General features: G+C 36.4%; 1 protein-coding gene across 1 annotated transcript in view; it reads left to right on the top strand.

Moving 5' to 3' along the window:
• The window catches only part of ASCC3 (activating signal cointegrator 1 complex subunit 3), a 138582-nt gene that overhangs the window by 16001 nt on the left and 105678 nt on the right, over positions 1 to 16903 (top strand). The gene's annotated exons all lie outside the window — the stretch shown is intronic.

Raw genomic sequence — 16903 nt, forward strand, 5'->3', positions numbered from 1 at the left:
TAAAAAATGTAAAATGTGTAAACATGAAATTACAAGAAAATTGCTAGGCATTTGGTAGAATAAGGTCTTAAACTAAGTCACTTTTAGTATTTGAATGAGCAATACTGAAAAGTAAGGGGTTTTTTTCCTAGGAAATTCCCTTCCTATAAAAAACTAACTTTACTTGGTAGGTCAATCAGCTTGACTAAGAAGCAAGATTTGGTTTATGATCGCCAGTGACTGTGGAACCAGCAGAATCAGTTTCTTCTCTAAGCAACAATAACATATGTACTCAATGTTTTAAGAAACTGCCATGTCCTGGTATTTACCTTACTCCAAATGGAAAAGCCATTTGAGATTAATACTATCAACACTTCTAACGCATTCTTTAGAATGGTATATTAAGAGAATATTAAGAACTAGGGTGATATTTCTAGAACATTTGGACAACAGCTGTGTGGGATGAATTGGGATGCATTTCAGGTAGTGGCTTTATTCAGCTTCAGAATTTTGTTGGGTAAAATCATTCTTAACCTGTAAGGAAAACTGAAAAAACAACAATAGACAAGCAGGACAGATCCTGTTTTGACATATTTGCAGATGATGTGCATATGGTATGAAAATTTATCCAAAAAAATAATGCAAGACTTTGAGATTTGAAAGTTTTTTGGCTTAGGATTTATATTTCTTGGTATGGTTAGTTCACATTTAAAACAGTTCTAATTAGACAAGTAAAACTTCTCAGCATCATCTTGTCTTTGCAGAAGAATATTTTGTTCTTTTGATCAGAACAGTTAGGAGATCTTAGCAAAGATTTTGAATATTTCATTTTCTTAAGTCAAAAGTAGGGGAACTTAAACTGCGATTACTTCTATAGAGGATGAGGGGCAATGGTTTTGAACTAGAGCAGGGTAGATTTAGATCAGATATTAGGAAGAACTTCTTTACAATGAGGGTGGTGAAACACTGGAACAGATTGCCCAGAGAGGTGGTAGAGGCCCCATCTCTGGAGATACTCAAGGTCAGGCTTGATGGGGCTCTGAGCAACCTGATCACTTCAGGGGGCTGGGATTAAATGACCTTTAAAATTCCCTTCCAACCCAGCGCATCTATGATTCTATGATATAGACTTGGTATATCTTATATTAAAACCTGTATGTGGTCATAAGCATTATGGTATCTCACCTTGTCTATGTTACCTATGTTAATATCAATAATTACTTCATCAGCCATCTGTCCATTTTAATTCTAATAAAATATATAGCGCTTTGTTTTCTCTTTATTAAAGAACGATGTCAGAATAGAGTGGAGTTGTCACATGTCTGACAGTGCTTGTGCAGCCAGGCTTCCCCGTACCTCTGTCCTGCCCAGTATGTTTCTCACACTTAGGTTTTCCGCCCCTTGCAATAGAAATCAAAGTGCTAATATATCTCTTGTGTATCCCACCTTCAGATACCTGATCTGCCTAGCCTTTTAAAAATGTTTAATGAAACATATTTGAAGCTTTAATGAAAATAATTGATCTGTACATAAGTTTTGCTGTATTGTGATGGTTTATCATCTCCCTAAGAAAACTACATATGTGATTTCAAAAATTTATGCACAACTTCTCTGGTGAATCTTTTGAGTGAGAGAAGGCAGAAATTGTGAAAATGTGAATTGTTGAAATAGTTGGAAATATAGGCCAGCAACTTCCCTAAATACTGCCAGATTTTGATGAAGTTTAGCGAAGGTTCTAAAAAATATTAGCCAGTTATCCGTGTTTCTCAGTAGATACAAGAGGACTAAGACCAAAGTGAAGTTTGTGTAGGTAAAGTTAAGTAAAAAAATTTATATTAAGTTACTTTTTCCTAAAAATGTAAATTGCTTTCAAGTAAGAAAAATAAATAGGGGTGTTACATAACTGCCTACTTCCAACCTCTAACGTTCTGTGATTCTGTGAATAATTGTTACCTGGGGAAAAATGTGATTTGTACAGCTGCTAATTGCCTGAACTCAGCAAGGCCCTTGATACTTTACCCCACACGCCAGCAAAGTGCTTGTGACCAAGAGACTTCACAGCATCATGATTCTTTGAGAGACATTTACTGGCTGCCAATCAGTTTTCACAATGAAATTCAACCTCTGCTTTAGAAATCTTATGCATCAGCCTTGAAAGTGTTAAGGTTTCCAATACGTTTTTCTTTTGAGTTATTTTTTTTCTCAGTGAGGACTTTTGTCTGTTTGAATGATGACCTTGAGCAGCATTTTTGAAGAAGATGGGGTTTTTCAGCTATTTATTATGTGGATCCGTATGTGATTCATTTTGATTTGTGAGTATTAACACTGTGAGATGAAATTTTATTTTGCCATGTGCAAAACTATCATTATTTCTGTGTTTGAGGTTATGACCTCTAGTTTAGTAATTGGTGTGCTAGGGCTTTTTCTTTATCTTCTTTTTTTCAAGATAGATAAAACTTTCAGGAAGTTTGTTCAACATTGGCTTATAAATTTGGAAGTTCTGAAATATTGAGAACTGTTGACAAAATACTAAAATCCTAGTGGTTCTAGAACTTAGAGTATTCAAAGCTTTGCGAAGGCCTTTCTAGACTCTTTGTGATAATAACAAAAGTAGCTCAGGAATCAAAGACTGTTGCATCAAAGATGTAAAATAGTGCACATTTTCTGTCTGTGAGGATGCCTCTGGTGTTGATATACAAGAATTTTGTAATCAAGTATAGAATTCTGTGCAAAATCTTTGATTCTAGAGATCACGTTTTCCAAGTACTGTGCTCTGTAGGTTTATAAAGGACAGCAATCAGGAATCTGAAAATAGTTTGAAACGTCAAGCATCATATTACTGTGTTTTCATTTAAGCTGAAGTACTGCTGAATAATTGAACAGAGTTATACCTGGTTTGTAGTTGAAGGATTTCATTGAAACACATGTCGAAGCTAATGGGAAAGAGGCTGTTGGCTTTGGAGTAATCCCTAAGGACACAACTTGGTACAGCACAAAATAGTGTTTCATAGAGAAAACACAGCACAGTGTTGAACTTTTTGCAGATGTGGATTTTCTGCAAGCTTCTTGATCTGAAAGTAATAACAAAAATGTGGGTTTGTCCCAGTGATGCATGCCTTAAAACTACTGATATGGGGTCATCAGTATTACTTATAACTCTTTTAATGATCCCTTACACTCAGAAATTATTTGGGGGGCTCGATTCAATCATTAAGAGTAGAAAAATGGTTTTGTGCTGCAGCATAGCATTGAAAACTTTTCTGTTTTCATGTTCTGTGGGCCTGAAATTTCAAACCAGCTCTAATAGTTATTTTCAGGCGTTCATTTATATTTTACTCCTGTGAGGGATTGTATTCCTTGAAGTAACCACCAAAATCTCTTGCCCTAAGGACTATATCCATGATGATGGTTTTAAGAGACTTCTTTCAGAGTACTATACATGTCTACAATTCACTGGTTCATAATCAAGTAATAATTCTTCACTGGTTTGATAATCATAGCACTATTAATTATTTTTTCTTACATGGTCCAATTTCTTTAAATTTCATATTTTCCTTGTGGGAAAAATAAACATTAAATGTAAACAGAGTTATTTTTGAAACTAAAATGACTGCAGAAGTCGGTGGAAGGTGGCCAGCAAACTCCACAGCTATTAATAAACCTATGAAAGGAAAAAATAAAGTTGTAATTAAGAATATAAGGAATATAGCTAGAGCATATTGGGAAAAAGTGAGATGTGTAAGATGCTATCCACATGCAAATTCATGTTTTGTGTAGGAAGTTTTGTGCAGTTTTCATCATGAAGCAGAACTAGTACTGGTAAACAGTTGAAAACTAACCTAATAAAAAAAAAGTCAATAAATTGCTTCATTTATGTATATAAAAATTCCAATTAGCAAAAGAGCTCAGATTTTTGAGGAAATAGTGGCTATAGGAAAATGATTCTGTTACAGTCTGGAAATCTCTCACTGGAATTCTTCATAGAAGGGTTCGTCATGTTGAGGAAAAAGAAGATTTAAAATATCTTCAAAGTATTTGTGTAATGTAGAAATAGCTATTTCTAAGAATAGGTGAGGTGAAACACAGTACTTAGAATTTTAATAAAACAAAGCGTGGGATTTTTTTTTTCTGAGGTATAATTTTCAATGCTGAGTATCGAGAGCCACCTTGTGGCGATACTTTTTAATGCATATGTATGATGATTTTGCGGTAGATGAAAGGCCCTTGTTCATTGTTTCACTTCAGAGCGTTCTGAAGATTGATAATTAAAAGTAAATACATAAATACATTCTACTTCCAGGCATCTAGCCTGAAGTGCAGCTCTCTGCTTGACTTGAAAGATGAGTTCTTCAAATTCATATGAAATTTCTGAGATAATTTTTTTCTTATTCCTTTATTTCTTCCTTTCCTTCTCTCACATACCTCAATGATAGTATAAAATACAAGATATATGTTACATGTGTAATAACTATAATGTATAATATATTTGTATAGTATGTATATGTATTAAGTACATGTATACTAATATAATATTGACTATGTTCATTCTTGCTAAAAAAATATAAATTGTTGAACAGTACTTATTTTAGGAAGCTAACAAAATTTGACAGTTTTAAGCATTTATTTTCCTATGTCTGTTGGTAACTGTTTAGATTACTGAAATAACAGTTAGTAGTAAATAGAAAAAAACAATATCTATATCTTTCAAGTTTGTATTTACTCATGACATACATGTATGATATTCGTTTCAGGCATCAGAACTGGGACTAATTGGAGAAAAAACATGAGGATTAATTTAATCATATTGAACACAGTTTTGCAAAACAGCTTTATGAATTTATGTCTTTTTCTGGAGGAGACACTTCAAAATGTAGTTATAAAGAGGCTGCTATAAATACAAGAGTTAATTAATTAAAGTAGCAATCTGGATTTTCATTAATTTAGTTTCGTGTTATGTAATATAAAGCATATGCTACGTGTAAGTACTCTACAAAGCATTTTCTTTGGGGATTTTGAGGTAGCAGAGGTGAGATATTAGTGGAAACCTTTTCTCCTCTATGACTGAATTTGGACTGAGGACTGTCAGTCAACTTTGGGGTTTCACAGGCAACTCATTCCATCAAACACACAGCTCTTGAATTTTACTCTCAAACTAAATTTAAACCAGTAACTATAGAAATTTTCACAGATAATAAAAAAAGGTCCCTTAACATCAGCTATTCAGGGGAAAATTGAGATTAACTAGGCATTTAATCCCATTCTTTGTATGACAACAACAGTTTGAGAACATTTCGGTTATACTATGTTCTTATCAACTTTGTCACACTGGAGAAAACTACTTCTTCACATACTTTTAAGTAGCTCTGTGACCTGTACTGAGTGTAGTGATGACAGATACTGTGAAGATATTGCAGAATTTTGTCCCTGGCAAAGGAAGGCCTATGGGAATGTAATATTTTATGATAAAGCACAGAATTTTATTTGGGGTTTCTAACAAGTACAAAATGAATTTATGGTAAATAATGCCCCTTGATTAAGTTTCCATTGTCGGCAGTAGTAAATATGTAAAGTTTCCATTCCTGTTTTTACTGTGATGTTCGTTAATTCTGTTCTGTTCAGGCACTTAAAACCATAGGATGATCTGAAAAATGATCATGTATAAGGCCATTAACTTCTCAATTGTTTCTTCTTGGTCTGTGATTTGAGGTCTTCAGAATCAGAATAAGCAGGGATTAGTGTGAACACAGATAATGCAAATTCCAATTTACTTGGAAGAGTGAGTGATAATTATTGATATATGCCATCTGGGAGTGTTCAGACAATGCCACCTGACTCAGTTACGATAGAATTTTTTTGCAGTGGCAATCTATTTTAAGAGTCTGTTTTGTCTTTAATTGTTCATTAGGTTACATCTGAAACATGCACATGGAATGCCTTTTAGACTAAGATTATAGTACACAGATTTTAGGAGACTGCACGTGGTAGCTACAAATGCATGAGTGTGAGCTTCTGTTGTAGTTGGTGCAGTTCAGCTCATGTCAGGCAGTGGAGTCAAAAAGATGCCTGAGCCCAACCATGAGCAGATGAGGGGCAGTCAGGGAGCAGAAACACTGTGCAAGCCCTGCTGCCTCATGCCTATTGACTGTGAAGGGTGCTCACACTCCTGCTGCAGCTGTGGAGATCTGCATGTAGACATCTGCAGTATTTCAATCTCAAACTGAACCGTGCCGTATCAAGCAGCTGGCAGAATGGCCCATCTCAAATGGTCAGGCAGTTACTTTGCTTTCTAGGGATATTCCTTTGCATCAGACAGCGTCAGCTGGCCCTCTGTCTTCAGATCTAGCAGCATGCAGATTAAACAGGCTTGATGGAACCAAGCTCTGGTAGAATTAATCTAGCCAAGGACATGCAGGACAACAAAAAAAGTTTCTATAGGTATGTCAGTGGTAAAAGGAAGACTAGGGGTAATGTGGGCCCTCTCTGGAAGGAAACAGGAGAGCTGGTTACCTGGGACATGGAGAAGGCTGAGATCCTCAGGAACTTTTTTGCCTCCCATCTTCATTGGCAAATGCTCTGGCCACACTGCCCAAGTCACAGAAGCCAAAGGCAGGAACTGGGAGAATGAAGAACAGCCTACATAGGAGATCAGGTTTGAGACCATCTAAGGAACTTAAAAGTGCGCAGGGGCCTGATGAGATGCATCCGTGGGTCCTGGGGTAACTACTGGATGAAGTTGCTAAGCCACTATCCATCATATCTGGGAAGTGACAGTCTGGTGAAGTTCCTACTGACTGGAAAAGTGGAAACATAACCCCCATTTTTAAAAGAGAAGACCTGGGGAACTCTAGATAAGTCAGGCTCACCTTTGTGCCCATCAAGATCATGGAGCAACTCCTCCTGGAAACTATAGTAGGGCACATAAAAAGTAAGGAAGTGATTGGCAAAGGCCAACATGGCTTCACTAAATGGAAATCCTGCCTGACAGGTGAGCTTATGTGATGGGGTTACAGCATTGGTGGATGCGAGCTACTGGCATCATCTACCTGGACTTGTGCGTAACACAACATTCTTGTCTCCAAATAGAGACATGGATTTGATGGGTGAGCTGTTTGGTGCATAAGGAATTGTCTGGATGGTCGCACTCGAAAGTGTTGTGATCAATGGCTCGATATCCAAGCAGAGACCAGTGACAAGTCATGTTCCTGGAGGGTCGATATTGAGACCGGTACTGTTTAACATCTTTGTCTATGACATGGGCAGTGGGATCGAGTGCACCCTCAGCAAGTTTTCGAGTGACACCAAGCTCTGTGATGCAGTCGACATGCTGCAGTGTAGGGATGCCATCCAGAGGGACTTTGATAGACTTGAGAGGTGGGCCCGGGCCAAACTCATGAAGTTCAGCAAGGTCAGATGCAAAGTACTGCACTTGGATCGGGACAATCCCAAGCACAAATACAGGCTGGGTGATGAGTGGATCTAGAGCAGCCTGGCAGAGAAGGGCTTGGGGATGTCAGTGGATGAAAAACTGAATATGCGCCAGCAATGTGTGCTTCCAGCCCAGAAAGCCAATTGCATCCTGGGCTGCATCATAAGGAGCATGGCCGGCAGGTCGAGGGAGGTGATTCTCTCCCTCTACCCTGCTCAGATAAGATCCCACCTGGAGTATGGCCTTCAGCTCTGGGGGCCCCAACACAAGAAGGACAGGACACAGGCATGTTAGAGTGGGTCCAGAGGAGGGCCACGAAGATGATCAGGGGTCTGGAGCACCTGCCCTGTGAGGACAGGCTGAGAAAGTTGGGGCAGTTCAGCCTGGAGACAGCTCTGGGGAGACCTTACAGAGGCCTTCCAGTACTTAAAAGCAACCCAGAGGAAAGAAGGGACGGGGCTTTTTATCAGGGAGTTTAGTGGTAAGACAAGAGGTAACAGTTTCAAACTGAAAGAGGGTAGATTTAGATTAGATATTAGAAAGAAATTGTTTTCTGTGAGGGTGGTGAGACACTGGAACAAGTTACTCAGACAAGCTGTGGAAGCCCCCCTCTCTGGATGTGTTCAAGGCCAGGCTGGATGGGTCTTTGAGCAACCTGGTCTGGTGGGAAGTGTCCCTGCCCATGGCAGGGGGCTTGGAACTAGATGATCTTCCAACTCAAACTGTTCTATGATCTAGTTATCTCAACTGATGCCTCCGCAAAAAAGAAATAGAGTAGGAAATCTTTTCTAGGTTGATCTCAGGACTGAAGAGTCATCAGTCTGTCTCTATAAATCTGATCAGGAGGGCTGTTTGATATTATCACTGAAAATAAGCTTGATAGGTTTTCCTCTAGTGAGTGGTCACTGGGGATAACAGAGATAATACCAGTGCTATAGGTAAGTGTTGCCTCTGTGTTTCCATTCTCTGTAAAATTTCTGTGATAATTGGCGATTCCATATTTGGAGCTCAAAAAATCAGTTTAAAAATTTAGCTGAAATCTAAATATGAAATTAACAGAAGGAAGTAGTTTTGTTGAATAGCTTCAGATGTTTAGATTTAAATTTGCAGTGAAATATTCTTAAATTCATAAAACAAGTTCTAAAGATAGGAGATGTTAAGATCACTAAGTTTGTTTTGCAATATATTTTATATTATTTATTTTTATACGTTATGTTGTTTACATTAATTTTATATACAATGCATATTTTATGTTAACTTTCCAACTGCGTAATGCGAAAATCAAGCAAAACAGTACAAGTTTTTAAAATATCTGTCACACTGAATCTAGTTAAAAGTTTGTACAGATTGCGACTGTCAAAGATTCTCCACTCCTTTTATTCTGATTTTAATTCATAATTCAGTATTGCCATCTTGAAAACACTGGAAACTGATATGCTGATGATAACCCTGTAGAATGTGTCTTACACAACTCCACAAACACGATATTTGCTGTAGCACTGAACCGTGGGATGTGATTCAGTTCTGTACAGTCAGATAAAAGCTATTAATCTGTCTTGAAAGTGATTGCAGTGCTAGTTACAGAACTTTTTTACATAGATAGCGTTAGCTTCTGGTCTTAAGAGTAGGGAAGAAACTGTTTTATTTTTATATCATGTTTTTCTTCTATTTCAGTTATTTTTGTCATTTAAAACAATATAAAGGTACTCGGTTATTGAGTGTTGTTACTTCAAGTGGTGAATTATGTAGACATTAATTTTTAGGCAAGTGTTGGCATTGTTTGCTATTTGCTTTCCTCCTGGAATCATAACACCCCCACAAATGCTGTATTACAAGTATGAGTTCGACTTCTAGGTAAAGAATTTTGCAGAACGTTTTGACTAAACTGCTCTTAAAAGAAAGTGGAGTTGTGAGATGAAAACCATTTTTAAAGAGAGGAAATACATGAAAAATGTAGTGACTTGAACACATACAACTATTAATTGTACCGAAGAAAGACTGTTGATATAGTTAAAAGATTAAAGAAAATGAAGCTCACAGTAGGGTATCTAGCACTTTTGAACAGTCATTGTCACTAATGTATGCTTGATAAGTAAACAGTATGAAAAATGGAAATTACTCAGGGTTCAGAGGGCCTGTGGAGAGCTCTCACCCGTTTTGTGGTGCTCTTTGCTACATGAAGTGAGAAAATAACAATCTCCTTACTTTTTCCCACACAAGGTAATTTAGTCCCCATGATAGGTTTGATATGTGAGATATTTTCTGAAATTTCCTCCAAAATCTCTCTGCGGTGTGGGTAAGACATGTGAAGTTAACTTGCTGAAGAAACTGTTTAGTCTGTTTTAAAATAATGCTGTGTGAATTACAGTATCTTGACAGTAGTGGGCTCTTCAGTTTTGACAGAGCATTTCTAAACTAGTTCACAAACCCCAGACAAAGCAGATGGATGAATTAACATCACTGCAATATCTTTTTCTCTCAAATATCTGTAAATATAGTATAAAAATTACTTGCACAATAAAACAAGTCATCCTTTGCTCAAAATACCAGCCTTGGAGAGGGGTATATATGCTGCGTAAATGCTTAAAGAACTGTAGATGCAGAAAACAGTCTTTGAAAGCCAAATTTAATTATAAGTAATTGTTTTCACTCTGTGATTTTTAAACTTTATAAAGCAATTATCTTGCGTACTTTATGAAGTATGAAACATAATATTATCAAGTGACATAAAATATTTGGACTATAAAAACTGGATTTGAGAGGGTTTTTTGTAAAGGGCGGTTAATAAAACCTTTTTTTTCTTTCACTAGACTAGAGTTTAAAATTACAAGGGATCTCATAATTTCGCAGTGGTCTGTGGGAAAATTCCCTACATTTGAACAGGATCTGGCTATAAAATCGCTCTATGGAGGAGACTGCACAGTGCCCCTTTCTTGCATCCGCTGGTTTCCTCTGGCAGCAGGCCTAGTAGTTGCCTCAGTTAAACTGACAGTCTGTCTCTAAATTCCCAAGTCTGCTGGCCAAAAGAGCATAGTAATAAGAACTTGTTTCATCACTTACTAGGTGCCCTTTTAGGATATCAAGGTACCTTCAAAACCAGCTTCGAATGGTGTTCACTAGTCCACAGGCTTCACAGTTCTGCACTGAGGGGCAGAATTTCAGAGGGCAGCCTTCTGGTGGTTTGGAATAGGACTAACAAAAAAGACAACACAGTTGTCAAAGGTGTTGGTAATAGTTGGATTGTGATGTTGATAATCAGTGTTAAGTCTTACAGATGCCATTTTTAAGATGTACTTTTTTTTTTTCCTGAGGGCATGGTGGAAAAATCTATGAAACAGTAGTGCAAGGAGATAATTCTGGGAGAGATGAAGCTGAGGAAATCCGGTGGGGCATGCGTTTGAGTTGGGACAGGGGCAGAAGGCACATAAAATTCATAGGAAACCAGGTTTCACTTGTCTCACCACTTAAAGATCTATTGATTTCTTAAGAGATTTTTCTGTGGCGGTACTTTATCAGATAAAGTAAATAATTATCACTTATTTTAATTACTATATGAACAAAGCAACATGAAAATACATAAGCATCTATAATTCTTCGTATCCGTTGGAGATTTCTGGCAGGTCATTGTTTTGTACTATTTAACACTTTGTAGTTTAATGTTGCTAAATGTTACTAAGGAATCCTCAAAATTCTCTTAAAATAGCAAAGACACAGGAGGAATAAAATGTCTTTAGTGATGAGACTTGTTTAATATTATTAGCACACAAATAAAACTTTGTGAGATGCTAATTACATAATGAAGCTTCTTATGGGGCTTTGTATTACACAGGTATCAGTGAAAAATTCAGGTTTATGGTGCTGCAGATGGTGTGATATTCTAGTTTGGTTGTCTTTTTTTCTTATTAGAGTTCAGCTTACACAGTTCAAGTTACTTATTGAGTGGGGAGTATAATTTTCACTGGCTTTTAGTTTAGGAATTTGTACCAGTGCTTTTTTATTATGTCTGCTTAGTATTGTTATGTTGTTTTTTTCTTCCATGCTGTAGGGCAGAAGCTAGAAAAGTAAAGAAACTAAGACGCAATACCAAGTCAAAAGACATGTAATACCTAGGGTCTATGTCTCTAAGAATTATTTTCCTGGTTTAAGATAAATTTCAGCTTTTCATAACCCTACATAATAATGCCAGTCTAAAACTGCTTGAAAACCTATAGGCTATTAATTCATATTATGCATTTCCAATGACCTATAAAACTTGTAAGAGAAATTCCATTCTTGTGAAGAAAACTCAATCTGTCATTTTGCATAGCTGTGAAGTTGTAGTGAACTGTTACAGATTAATTATGAGCTGAGAAATAACGCTTAATGTTCACAAATGGATTCTTTTCTTGCAGGGTTAATAATGTCTTAGTATAGCCTTTGAGGAGGAGATGCATTAAAAATTACGATGATATGTAATAAGTAAGCTGCAGCTCTATTGGAAAGAACTTGACAACACTTTCTGCTTTTATTGTCTCAGAGTGAAAATGCATCCAGTATTGTCATGGCTCAGCAGAGCGACAGTTTTGAGTATTAGCAAGCAATGGAGATATTCTCAAATATAACAAATATTTTTATAGAAACCTTGCAAGTATATTTCCTGTTGAAGCAGAAATAATGAAACCTCTGCACAGTTAAGCTCAGCAACAAAAGGTTTAACTAGGTCTCCAGAGGATGTCAGTATTCAAACTGAAACTGGGACAAACTCATCCTTTCTGTTGCAATGCTACCCTTGCATGTCATCAGATTTTCTCTCTCTCTCTCTCAATTTCTTTTCGAGCTGTATATCTTCCCTACTGGCTAGTTTTCTAGCAGCATACTGAAAATTTCTGCTGTCAGCAAAACAGACCGAGATTGATGACTTTTTCATCTGTACACTCCAAGTGGTTAGCAAATACGATGACAGGACTTCCTGTCTTAAGGGCTGGAAAAGAATAGCTACCTTGCTGTATTTTACATGATTCCCAGAGAGAGAAAACAGTGTAATTCTGAACTGATGAGAAAGAAAACCAGAACTTTATGTGATTTTGCAGTTAAGCCAATCTTAACACAGTTAATCCAATCTTAACTGATGTGCCTTTTCATATTATTGCTAAACTGAAGTGTTTTGACACTTCTTTTAATAAGACATGAGATTATTTAGGCACAGATTTCTGTTCACTGTGAAGTCCAGATTTTCAGCATACTGAAGCAGTACAAAATGTCTCTATGTAAGTTTTATTGCACTTGCTATAAACAATAGGAAGATGATTATCATTGTACAATATGTTGAAAATTATTGTTATTTTCACTGCATTTTCACTCAGTGACGGAACTTGAACTGGATCATTATAACCACCATTTCCTTTCTATCTAAACCTAGTGCTGTTTCCCAAGAATGCTTTAACGAAAGAGTTACTCTTCATTTTGAATTCTTAAGCCCTTTTATCTGAGAATCAGTAGTTCGTTCAGTTCTAAGACAGGCACTGCAGTCTGTCTTGAAGTGAAATTTTAGGTTACTTTTGGTCCATGTTAAAAAATTCTGGCTTAAGTCGGGGTAGTATACTGACTATACAAATAGTTCCTCTTTTTGCTTTACAATACCTAGGCATTAAGTGAGGTAATTTGAAACTGTCTGCCTCCTCAGTGACTTGTTGCAAATCCATCATTTGCGCGTGGTCAAATTTGCATTCGTGATTTCTTCTCTTGATTTGTCTGGCTGGCTCAAAAATCTAACGTTTTAGCAGTACTAAATTTTCTTCTGTTATCGATGAGGTCTGTAAAGACTTTGATCTTCTGTGTTACAGGTTATAAACTGAGGAGTCAAAGAACAAATGAAACGTTTACCTCTTGTTCAGGGTTTTTTAATCTGATTGCTATTCTTCCTCCTTCCATAGAATCTTATTTCATTCTCTGTGAACCACATAAATTTTCCAATGAAAAAAAGATGGGGCTGATATGATGTAGCTTAGTGTACTGTGAAAAGAGCACACTGAATAAGGCATCACTCCCTAATGTGCCAGCTGGATGAAATATGTTATGACCTGTGGCAAGGCCAGGGTGATAGAAAAACATGCCAGAAATTCTGTGTTACACTTCATTTCCTTGTGAATCAAAAAAAGAAAAAGATAATGCATAGGAATTTTTTTAAAGATTATTCTCTGACTGGAGCACAAAGACATAAGGTGTAATGTTCTTGTTTGTACAACTGCAAAATATGTTTTAGGCCTGTATTCATTTGAAAAATCACGGCATTATCTATCGTATGCAGTGACATTAGGGAATCATTGAATTACCCGATTACAAATTCCCAACGGTTACCACCGCTGTGTAAGCAGTGTTCCATCAATAACTCATATTTTCTTTATTAGCAGAAGAAATTGTAAGTTTTCACTCTTCAATTGTGAAAACAGACAAGTCTTTTTGGTCCGTATTTAGAGAATTCATTTTCATTTAAACAGAACAACATCTTCCCAAGTTTTTTCTTCAGAGAGCATCTGCAAACACCAACCCTATAAAAAGTAGAAGAGTTAGAAACCTGGACTGAAAAGTAAACCAGGCTAAACAATAAAGATAAGATAAGCAAATGAGTGTACTGAAATATAAGTTTCATGTAACCATATCTCAAGCCTGTTAGTCATGTCCAGGGAAAATATTACATGGCTTTGAAGAGAAAAGACCATTATTTCACTTGAATAAAAAAACCACAACTATTTTAGAACAAGATAGTCATAATTTGGATAGGCTGCTTGGCAGTTGCTCCTAGTTGTCTAAACTTCTCCTCTCTTCTCTTTTTATACAGTTTTTCTAATTGTGGTTTAAATACACTGAAGCTGAATTAATTTGAAACTTTACTCTGCAATGACTCTGTGTTTTATAAGCTGCAGAAACCCAGCATGTTGTATAGATCTGATATATTTTTTAGACCTTTGAAGGTAGCTCTGCCCTGCAGAAAATTATGTATGTGTGTAGAGAGAATTGCTTCTAGTGCAACAACTGAAAAAAATGTAGCCTACAGAGTACTAAGAAGATAGATTCCTGTTCTAAACAAGTATAACCCTAAATAAACAGAAATTTGTATACACACAAAGAGAAGGTTCAGAAGAAAATCACTTATGATAATACTGAAAATTAGTCCTAAATCATGTACTCCCAATGATTACACTCAAAAAATTGTTTTCTTCACACTGATAGAGGAAGGCATTTAAGCAAAGCAGTCACACTGTTCTCCTTTCTTTCTCCTTCAGAGGTATTTTTAGAGCACTTTACAGAACTTACTGAGGTGATTTCAGTAAATTGATCAGATCAGTAACTCATAGGCTTAAACAATTCTAACTTTAATACAGCGAACTTAAATCTCCAGAGGGAGACAATTAGATTATTGACTCTTCCAGGAGAAATTCAAACTGATTCATACTTGTTTGCTAGAATTACCTTCTTTAAATACCGTCTTGCCAGGTACCAACTAATTATAACCCAGTAAAAGAATGTGTTGGACAGAGATATTACTTCAGGATAACTATACAAAGTTAGTAGCTAGATGCATTGCAAAAGCGAAGCTGAAGAGAATGAGCATGCATACTCATTAAGTAGAATAGCACATTGGCCAGCCTGCATCCATCCCAAATTACCAGCTAGGTCATGGAAGTCGTCTTGATTGAGGAGAGCTCTCGATAGTCTTTGGGTTCTTCACAGGGACCAGCTGCAGGGTGAAGAGTTGGTGAAGCTCGTGCTGCTGTTCCCAGGAAGGAGTGAGGGAAGTACAACACAGTATCAACACAGTGGTATAAACACAGAAGCACCACCTGAATCCAAGAAACAAGGTAGATCAACCTAAGAACTACACTTTCCAATGTCTTGAGGAAAGTTACAAAATACTTACTTTGGAAATAATTAAATTACATTCATCAAACGGAAGTGGTACTAATTAAAACTGCCCTTCACTAAAGGCTGCAGCAAAAGATAACTTTGGTTTAGGTGTCTGTGATATTTGTGCCATCTGAGCACCAACACCCGCCAAGTGAAGCTAATGAGGCCTCAAAATTAAGTGCTAGTGCTTTGCAGGGTGTCGAGACAAGTGCAGAAAATGAAGGACAGGAATAAATTGTTCAGAGTTGCTCAAACCGGTGAACAAATACGATGTGCATTCTGAACAAACTGCAAGTGCTGCCCTATTGTGAACTCTCCAGAAAGGAAATTACAATGATTGAGTCTTATGGTCATGAGCATGAAGTTTTGCTGTAGTAAGGTGATCGTGAGAAAAATACTAAAATAGCCTATGCCATTTCTGTTGCTGGAAGAAGATATGTGATAGTTAAAAACTGTGTTGTTAGTGGGAAAAAACACTAAAATTTGAAGTTCAAAACAGTATTTTCAAAATGAGGAGGCAGAAAGGAAAAGTAAGTAATTTACAGAAAGAAAAAAATCAAATCTGATCTTACCAAGTAGTGATGATCTACTTAGTGTGTCTTAGATGAGTATAGCAATTGGAGATTGGAAAATATATAAATTGACGTTTCACTTATCAAGAAGTAATTTATTGTTATCTGCTTCCTTAATGACTCTTTTTTACTTTTTTTTAGATAAAAAAAAAAATCTATAAAACTATTTGAAATTTCATTATTTACTTCATACAGTGTTGGTAGTTCAGACCAAAAGCTTTGAGCTTATATTCTTTATAAATGATGATACCTTTGTGATATCAGATGCAAGAAAAGGATAAGGAAGAGCAAAAAAGAGCGTTATCTTTTTTTAAGTCTTTGACTGAAGTATCGTAAAGCTTGATGAAATCTTTTTTTCTGCTACATATGCCTCATTTTTTAGTAAAATTAAAATTAAGCAGGATATTTTTCTGTGTCTAATTGTGACATTTTTAATGTGTCTTAATCAAGAACTGCATGAAATTCAAGCCATTTAAAGGAGAAACATAGGTGGCAGCAAGCTGAACTAGGAATTTATTTAATAGATACTGGTTTAGATGCACACACACATGTAAGGAAGGTCATAAATCTGCAGCCCTCTTGAGCAATAAGGGAGGGGAAAGAAAATCAATTCTAATCAGGAGACCAGCGCCAGACCTCATAATAACAACTTCTCCATACACCTGAGGCACTTAGTAACATTTTATATAAATTTTAAGCAAAGCCTTTCAGTCTGTAATAGAACAAGATGGTAGTGATGTTTTTTTTTTATAGTTTCACTTCTCTTATTTAGCAGTTGTTGTTTGTGTTGTCTCTGCAACCATCAAAATCCAAGTTTAGTAGAATAATCATACAATTCACTGGCACAAGAGCTTAGTAGGTTTGTTCGCAGATATGTTGCCATTAAAGGATACGCAGCGTGAGCAGTTTCCCAAACTATCACTGAGATATGTGACTTATTTTTTTGTTTTATTTTCTTAAATATAACTTCAGAAAATTAGGTTACTTCATTGCTCTTAAATTAACTTGTATCTTTGTAATTTGAAGTATCCACAAATTTAGG

The sequence above is a fragment of the Apaloderma vittatum genome, unplaced genomic scaffold, assembly GCF_000703405.1.
Source record: "Apaloderma vittatum isolate BGI_N311 unplaced genomic scaffold, ASM70340v1 scaffold5389, whole genome shotgun sequence".
NCBI classification, from domain to species: domain Eukaryota; kingdom Metazoa; phylum Chordata; class Aves; order Trogoniformes; family Trogonidae; genus Apaloderma; species Apaloderma vittatum.